This window comes from Exophiala bonariae (genome assembly GCF_035927105.1).
Source record: "Exophiala bonariae strain CCFEE 5792 chromosome Unknown scaffold_91, whole genome shotgun sequence".
In the NCBI taxonomy this organism is placed as follows: domain Eukaryota; kingdom Fungi; phylum Ascomycota; class Eurotiomycetes; order Chaetothyriales; family Herpotrichiellaceae; genus Exophiala; species Exophiala bonariae.
The window spans coordinates 1-7,921 of NW_027042566.1; the positions used below are offsets into that span (position 1 = coordinate 1).

The 7,921-nt window shown below is 29.2% G+C and overlaps 5 non-coding genes across 5 annotated transcripts; all 5 read left to right on the forward strand.

Moving 5' to 3' along the window:
- Positions 1-436: 436 nt before the first annotated feature.
- On the forward strand, positions 437-509 carry LTR84_013189. Its single transcript has one exon. It is a non-coding gene; the product is annotated as a tRNA-Glu (tRNA).
- A 2-nt stretch (positions 510-511) lies between these two features.
- On the forward strand, positions 512-583 carry LTR84_013190. Its single transcript has one exon. It is a non-coding gene; the product is annotated as a tRNA-Met (tRNA).
- A 16-nt stretch (positions 584-599) lies between these two features.
- LTR84_013191 lies at positions 600-672 on the forward strand. Its single transcript has one exon. It is a non-coding gene; the product is annotated as a tRNA-Val (tRNA).
- A 198-nt stretch (positions 673-870) lies between these two features.
- Positions 871-943, forward strand: LTR84_013192. The gene has a single exon. It is a non-coding gene; the product is annotated as a tRNA-Asn (tRNA).
- Positions 944-1,278: 335 nt separating this feature from the next.
- LTR84_013193 lies at positions 1,279-1,350 on the forward strand. The gene has a single exon. It is a non-coding gene; the product is annotated as a tRNA-Ala (tRNA).
- Positions 1,351-7,921: the final 6,571 nt, after the last annotated feature.

Consider the following 7,921-nt stretch of genomic DNA (forward strand, 5'->3'; position numbering starts at 1 on the left):
TCTAGAGGAAATTTGAGTAAAATAAGGATAGCCCCTTTGTACGAGAGGAATTGGGTATGTTGACCAATAGTTTACATGTTGTTTATTAAAATACTATTTAAATGTAAATAGGTTTAAATTTAATAGGCACGGCAAGAAAGCCACGTCAATTAAAGAGAAGCGCTGAAAGCCTATAAGCGCGAAACTTACTTTATTATACTTTTTTTAAATGTAATAGAACATTACAAATACAAATTTTTTTGTAATATAGGCTTTAGTTGTACGGATCAGGAGGTCTTGAGGCATAAAGTACTAATTCTAATTAAAAAACTTAATAATTAAGTTACAAAAAAAAAATAAGGCCTAATTAGCATAAAAGTAATGTTACCGTTTTGTAATCGGTGGAAGTAAGTGCAATACTTGCATTGGGCTTATAGCCTAAGCTATATATCTATAAGACCCAGTGGTCAAGACGGTCAAGACATAACCTTTTCGCTGTTAAAACGAGAGTTCAAATCTCTCCTGGGTTATACGCGGGTTAGTGTAATAGTTAACATTTTTGACTCATAATCAAAAGATTGGAGTGCGAATCTTCAATCCGCACTACTTACAAGAAAACTGAGAAATTAGTTCAATTGGTAGAGCAGTCGCTTTACACGCGAACAGTTAAGTGTTCAAGTCACTTATTTCTCATTGTTTTTTGTCATTACATTTTTTTTAGATTATATATCATTTAAACTAAATATTTTTGACCTAATTTTTTTATATTTTATACCTATAAAAATATAGGTGGATATAGTTTAAAGGTAAAACAACTATTTGTGGCATAGTATATCCTTGTTCAAGCCAGGGTATCCTCCCTAGCACTAACTTGCGTAAGTCATTTTTTTAGCTTTTATAGCTCAATTGGTAGAGCAATATACTGTTAATATATCGGCTAGGTGTTCAAATCACCTTAAAGGCGTAAAAACTATCCGAGTGCTGGAATTGGTAGACAGGACGAACTTAAGCTTCGTTGATTTTAATCATAAACGTTCAAGCCGTTTTTCGGATAAGATTATGGCATTAATATATGTTAAGTAGGAACAAATTGTAAGAGGTGTTACATTATGATTGCAGATCATTAAGCGAAGGATCAATTCCTTCTTTGTTCTGTATTATTTACTTTGGTTTATTTCTATATATTTACTTTAGTATATAGTAACAATAATTGTTTTAAGGCTATAGCTTAATGGTAAAGCCAACTGCTCATGACAGTTAAGATGAGTGATCGACCCATTCTGGCCTTATGCTATCAAAGGGGATATAGTTTAATTGGTAAAACAACGAGTTTGCAATTCGTAATCTTAGGTCCGATTCCTAATATCTCCAAAGTTACTTTTAAAAGTAACTTTAAATCTAAATTTTTAGGGCTCGAGAAGCTCAATTGGTTGAGCGGAACACTGAAGATGTTTAGGATATAAGATCAAAGCTTATGTCGAGCAATCCATAGGCATGCTGGAATTGGTAGACAGATTTCACTTAGGATGGAATAGTTAATGCTGTGTGGGTTCAAGTCTCACTGCCTATAAAGGGTTTAAAGCCCCCTTTATCATTGATGATAAATAAAAAATATAAAAAATTGAGTTCTAAGGCACTTATTTCTCTTGGTAGGGGTTATGCGGTGATAATAAAATATTTATACCTAATAATATTAAAGCTAATACTGGTATAAATATGAAAATCTTAAACAATATTTATATATAAACTTTATAAAATTTTTATGAAAAATAACAAAATTATATCATACATTAAAAACTTTATTAAAAACTTTAATAAAGAAAAAATAATTCTTATTTCAATTTTTAGTTTACTTTGATACTTTTTATTAAAAGGTGTAGAACTAGATACTATATCTAGCTTTATTCAGTCTGTGCTTAAAGGTCTATTTATCGCTATGATAAATATATCAATAATATATAATAAATTATCTGAAAAGGGTTTAATTTTTTATTGTATTATGCCATTTATTATAGGAGTCTTGCTTTATTATTTTAAATCAGAATATTTAGTATTTCTAACTTTCGCTAATTTGTTTTTAATTGAAATAAATAATATATTTAATAGATTAAATGAATATATTAATATATTAAAAAAATTCAATATTAATTCATTAAAAAATTTTTTTAATGAATTAATAGAAAATAAATCTTTACACACTTTAGGTGGTTCACCCGAACCTATAAAAAAAGCCTTGGCTAAACCAGATAATATTAATTTTAGAACATCGGAAGGTGAACCATCACGCCCAACCGCTACTCGTCCAAGTAGTCCGGCAGGAAGTGAAGGTAGTGATCTTTATGGTTCAGGTGGAAATTCTCCAGAGGCTTCAGGAGTAGGTGTAGAAAATCAAGAGGTAGGTAATAATAGACCTACTAATACATGAGTTGCTATTAATCGTCGTTTACCTGATACAAATAATTCAGGTGAAGTGACAGGAAATTCCCAAACAGGTTCTGGTATAGTTGGAGGAGATTTAGCCGTAAGTTCAGGGGTAGTTGCAAATGAGTCAACTTTACCTGAAAGTACAAATAATAAACGTAAACGTATTACTACAAGTACTGCAGATTTACCTACTCAAACAGGTTCAGATGCTATTGCAAGTAATAAACGTAGACGTATTACTACAAGTACTACAGATTTAGCTACCCTAATAAATTCAGATCCTATTACAAGTAGTCAAAATAGACGTATTACTAGAAGTAATACAGATTTAGCTACTCAAACAGGTTCAAGTGTTACTAGAAGTAATAAAAATAAACCTATTACTAGAAGTAGAGCACGTTTTCTTAGTGTTTACGATACTCCCATACCTCCAGCAAATTTTATATTTACTCGTGTTAGTGATAACACACCTGCATCAAGTGTTATTAGTGATGATAATATTCAATCACTAGAAACGGCTAATACAGATTCTAGTGGGAATATTCAAGATAGACCTGTTACAATTAGTCCTTTCACTAGTGCACAGGCTTCAGGAGCAGTTGGAGAAAATTCAGGGGTAAGTTCTAGCGTACATGCTAATATAGATCCCAGACTTTTAGCTGTTATAGATCCTAGACTTTTAGGTAATGTTACATCAGGTAATAATCCCCAGGTTAGTAATACTAGTCGTATTCCATCTATAGCTAATATTGCTCAGGTTAGTAATACTAGTAGTATTCCACCTATAGCTAATATAGGTAATAATCCTATTTACTTAGCTCCAATTTTAGATTCAACAACTTCAGTTGGAGTTAGAGCCGATAATTTTTTTGAAAAAAGACCTGTTACAAGTCTATTTACTAATCCTGAGGATGCACTTGTAGGTGCAACTAACTCTTATATGAGAGACAATAGACATATGGTTGCGATAGAAGTTGGTCATAAACGCCAAAACTTTAATGATGCACTTAATCTAGCTTATGCTAGATTAGATATACATTGTAGACATATTCCTGATAATCAAAAGCTTTCAAAATTACAGCCTTTGATTGCAGAGCTTGTATCAAAAGTAAGCTATACTTATTATCTTACTATATCTGATGTTGCAGAAATTAAATATATTCTAAGTCTAAGTAATCACCAGACGGGATTAAATGTCAAAACTCAGGGGTTATATAATAGGAATTCCATGAAACATGGAAATTCCGTGCATGCAAGTTTAGATGTAGATAGTAAATCAAAAAAATTGTTAATTTTAGAAGATCTTCGAGCAGTACAAGCTAGTATTGCAAATAACAATCAATAAATATACTTGCCTTTTTTATTAATTTTTATTATTAATTTAATAAAAATTAATTTTTTATATTTATGTAGAAAATTACTACATAAATAGAGATTCCTTAGCTTAATAGGTAAAGCGTATTTTTGATAAAAATATCATTTGTGTTCAAGTCACAAAGGAATCATAGATTATTAAATATATACACATTAGAATAAATTAAACTAAATTATAAAAAAAAAATAATGAGAATATTAAAAAGTCATCCTCTACTAAAAATGGTGAATTCATATGTAATAGATTCACCACAACCATCTAATATAAGCTACCTGTGAAATTTTGGATCGTTATTAGCCTTCTGTTTAATAATACAAATAGTTACAGGTGTAACATTAGGTATGCATTATACACCTAGTGTTTCAGAAGCATTTGATTCAGTAGAACACATAATGAGAGATGTAAACAATGGGTGATTAATACGTTATTTACACTCAAATACAGCATCATTCTTTTTCTTTTTAGTTTATCTACATATAGGTAGAGGATTATACTATGGATCCTATAAAGCACCAAGAACATTGGTGTGAACTATAGGAACAGTATTATTTATACTAATGATAGTTACAGCTTTCTTGGGTTATGTTTTACCCTACGGTCAAATGTCTTTATGAGGTGCAACTGTTATAACTAATTTAATGAGTGCAATACCTTGAATAGGTCAAGATATAGTTGAGTTCCTTTGAGGAGGTTTTTCTGTAAATAATGCAACATTAAATAGATTTTTTGCACTACACTTTGTATTACCATTTGTTTTAGCTGCATTAGCTTTAATGCATTTGATTGCTTTACACGATTCTAGTGGGTCAAGTAACCCTTTAGGTGTTTCTGGTAATTATGATAGATTACCAATGGCTCCTTACTTTTTATTTAAAGATTTAATTACAATATTCTTATTTATATTTGTACTATCTACATTTGTATTTTTCATGCCTAATGTTTTAGGTGACAGTGAAAATTATGTTGTGGCTAATCCTATGCAAACACCACCAGCTATTGTTCCGGAGTGATATCTTTTACCTTTCTATGCTATATTAAGATCTATACCTAATAAATTATTAGGTGTTATTGCTATGTTTTCTGCTTTATTGGCTTTATTAGTTCTACCTTTTTCAGATTTATCTAAACTAAGAGGTATACAATTTAGACCTTTAAGTAAAATAGCATTCTTTATATTTATAGCTAATTTCTTAATATTATTGCAATTAGGGGCAAAACACGTTGAGTCTCCTTATATAGAATTTGGACAAATTTCTACTGCTTTATATTTTGCACATTTTATTTTAATAATTCCTTTTATAACTTTATTAGAAAATAGTTTAATAGATTTAACAGATTCTGAGTTAGGTAAAGAAAGGAAACAAATGTAATATAAAAATTAATAAAAAATATTATTTTTGATAATTTGCTTTAAAAAACAAGTTCATTTTAGAACATATTTAAGTAGCCAGTTCATTTTAGAACATATTTAAGTTCAAATTTCATTTTAGAACATATTTAAGTAGCCAGTTCATTTTAGAACATATTTAAGTGCCAAGTTCATTTTAGAACATATTTAAGTACCAAGTTCATTTTTAATGTAAATATCTACATTAGTACCTTCATCAGTTACATCTCGTTTTTACTACACATCTTTAATATATAAATATACAGTGACAAGCTTAACATTTTTTTTTATATTTATACCAATATTAGCTTTAATATTATTAGGTATAAATATTTTATTATCACCGCATAACCCCTACCAGGAAAAAAACAGTGCATTTGAATGTGGCTTTCATTCTTTTTTAGGACAAAATAGAAGTCAATTTAGTATTTCTTTTTTTATATTTGCTCTTTTATTTTTATTATTTGACTTAGAGATATTATTGGTATATCCTTATATAGTAAGTGCTTATACTAATGGTGTTTACGGTTTAATTATTATGTTAATTTTTTTCTTTATATTAACCCTAGGGTTTGTATTTGAATTAGGAAAAAACGCATTAAAAATAGATAGTAGACAAGTATATAATCTTCAAATAAAAAACTGAAAAGAAATAGTATATATAGAAAACTAATGTATGATTTCTATTGTGGACTAATAGGCAACTCATAAATTTTTTTCTGCTAGAAAACTAAAGTATTACGTTTATATGTTGTCGACTAATAGGCAAGTCATAAATTTTTGGTATTTACTATTGAGTGTTCGAATCGCTCCAACATAATGATACAAAAAATACTTTAAACCTAATAATATTAAAGCTAATATTGGTATAAAAAAAATTTTTTTTTAATTTGTAACTGTTATATAAATATGAATTCCTTAAGGAAGAGCAAAATCAAAAAGTTTTTTAAATTTAAGGCGGTGTAATTAAAAAATTTAATAAAACAAATAATTTGACAAATTATATTTTTGAAAAAAATAATTTTTGGAAACTTGTAGGCATAACGATGAATTAATTAGCCTAAATAAACGCAGAAACTGGTATAATAAAACAGAAAAACAATCATATAGTTCCCAATCTGTAGCGTCAGAAAATAAATGAAGTAGTATAACTATGTGAAAAGAGAGATGATTTTTATCTTGTAATGCAAAAGATATAGGAACTCTTTATTTAATGTTTGCAGTGTTTTCAGGATTAGCTGGAACAGCTTTTTCAGTGTTAATAAGATTAGAGTTATCAGGACCAGGTGTACAATATATAGCAGATAATCAATTATATAATAGTATAATAACAGCACATGCTATAGTAATGATATTCTTTATGGTAATGCCAGCTTTAATAGGAGGATTTGGAAATTTCTTATTACCATTATTAGTAGGAGGTCCAGATATGGCATTCCCTAGATTAAATAATATAAGTTTCTGATTATTAATACCAAGTCTAATATTATTTTTATTTGCTGGAATGATAGAAAATGGAGTAGGTACAGGATGAACTCTTTATCCACCTTTATCTGGTTTACAAAGTCATAGTGGACCTAGTGTAGATTTAGCTATATTTGCTTTACATCTATCAGGAGTAAGTAGTTTATTAGGAGCAATGAATTTTATTACCACAATATTAAATATGAGAAGTCCAGGTATAAGATTACACAAATTAGCTTTATTCGGATGAGCAGTAGTAGTAACAGCAGTGTTATTATTATTATCATTACCTGTGCTAGCAGGTGGAATTACTATGGTTTTAACAGATAGAAATTTCAATACTTCATTTTTTGAAGTAGCCGGAGGAGGAGACCCTATATTATACCAACATCTTTTCTGATTCTTTGGACATCCTGAGGTGTACATATTAATTATACCAGGATTTGGTATAATTAGTACTACAATATCAGCCAGTTCTAATAAAAACGTATTCGGATATTTAGGTATGGTTTACGCTATGATGTCTATAGGTGTATTAGGATTTGTAGTTTGAAGTCATCATATGTACACGGTTGGTTTAGATGTAGATACAAGAGCTTATTTCACGGCAGCTACTTTAATAATAGCTGTACCAACTGGTATTAAAATATTCAGTTGATTAGCCACTGTATATGGAGGATTAGTACAATTAACTCCTTCTATGTTATTTGCATTAGGGTTTGTAGTTATGTTTACTATAGGAGGTTTAAGTGGAGTTGTTTTAGCTAATGCATCTCTTGATATAGCATTCCATGATACTTACTATGTTGTAGCTCATTTCCACTATGTATTATCTTTAGGTGCAGTATTTGCTTTATTTAGTGCATGATACTTCTGAATGCCAAAAATAACTGGTTTAACATACAATATATTATTAGGAAAAGTACATTTTTTCATATTATTTATAGGAGTTAATGTAACTTTCTTCCCACAACATTTTTTAGGTTTACAAGGAATGCCAAGAAGAATAAGTGATTATCCTGATGCTTTTGCTGGTTGAAATCTAATAAGTAGTATAGGATCTATAATAAGTGTTATTGCTACTGTTTTATTTTTACATATAGTTTATTTACAATTAGTTGAAGGAGAACAAAGTCAAAGATATCCTTGATTAACTCCACAATTCTTTGGTGATTTATTCCAAACCCTATTTAATAGAAACTATAATTCTTTAGAATGAACCTTAACAAGTCCACCAAAACCACACGCTTTTGTAAGTTTACCTTTACAAAGTATGTTTAGTTTTTTATGTT